Below are 1399 nucleotides of genomic sequence, written 5' to 3'. Positions count from 1 at the left end.
GGTGTATTTCCTAACCACATACATTTACAAAAACTACATTCAGTTTCTAACGTAACTGCCAAATTTCCTTAAAACCTTAGAGTAAATGTAAGAAATATAGCACTTTGAACTATACGCACTGACTTCCGACTCATACGGCGCGGCGGCCCCAGGACGGGTACAGAGTCCGTGGCGGTACGACTAGGATAAAAAGAGTTACGAAATGGAAAGGCCTGGAACTCAAAGACACTCTCCGGAAAGCTGAAGACCGGAAGGAGTGGAGGAAGCTGGTGGCCAAATCTTCAAAAGCGCCCCGACGTACATCCAGTCAACGGGATAGGTGGGGAAGGTGAATGCACCTTTTGCATGAATCAAAACGTTGTTCCGCGAACTGACCTTAACAAGTCTGTGGTCATTTCGTCTGTTTTGTTTCTGGAGAAATTTGATAACCTTTTATAGTGCGGTCAAAAATTCGTGGCGCAACTTTTTTGTTAAATATTTCCTAAACTATTGAACGTAGATTCTCCAGCTTTCATTTTGCACAATGACGGGCATCAATTTGTCGTAACATACCAATGTTTTTTTAAACACATGTTAGCTGTATTCTAGAAGAGAGTTTCTTAAAAATTAATACTAATAAAAAATCCTAGTGGGTGTTTTCTACAGATTTTAAAATGTTTACAACTGGGGCAATATCGCTTTTAAAAGCAAATCCGTCATTTGTTGTTCTTCTAATTGTGACACTATCTTTATTGAACGCCTGTTTTGAGAACATTTAGTGTAAAAAGTGAGTTCATTATAAAAGAATTTCTTATTACAAGTTTTGGCACTAAAAATTGCTATAGGTGAGCTGTGACGTATAAGCAAAATGTGTGTGAGAAGCGGGACGTGCTGTGGACAACCCCATTTTCCGCGTGACGGAGATTTATCGAGTTTTAGATAAATTTATGAAGAAAAGTCTTTTTTTTTAATAGCCTCAGCTGCCGTGGAAAAATTAAATTGAATTAAGGCAAATTGATGCAAATTCTGTGCAAAGTATGGATGACATTTATTCACCCATTAAAGAGATATAATTTAAGGATACATTGCGCCACGAATGTTTTACCTCGCTTTTGACATCCGTGTGTCTACAAGACGTAGTTCCTTTCGAATAGTAGAAAAAACAGAACTTAGCAGTCTAATATTTTTAAACACTGTAATTGTAAGTTTTATTCGTGAATCTTTTTGTTTTTCTCCTTTGCTTTATTTTTTAATTAATTTTTTTTTAGCAAAACACACCATTGAAACAAATAAAAGAATTTGACTAGATTCTACCTTGGAATTTATAAGTGGGCGTTGAATCGAGCATGAAATGCTCCGAGGGACAACAAATCAGGTGGTTTGGACATGTTGTGAGAATAAGGCCACAACAGCCAGCCTC

Source organism: Aplysia californica, unplaced genomic scaffold (genome assembly GCF_000002075.1).
Source record: "Aplysia californica isolate F4 #8 unplaced genomic scaffold, AplCal3.0 scaffold00821, whole genome shotgun sequence".
Classification (NCBI taxonomy): Eukaryota; Metazoa; Mollusca; class Gastropoda; order Aplysiida; family Aplysiidae; genus Aplysia; species Aplysia californica.
The sequence above is the reverse complement of the archived record's forward strand: the minus strand, read 5'-3'. Positions refer to the sequence as shown.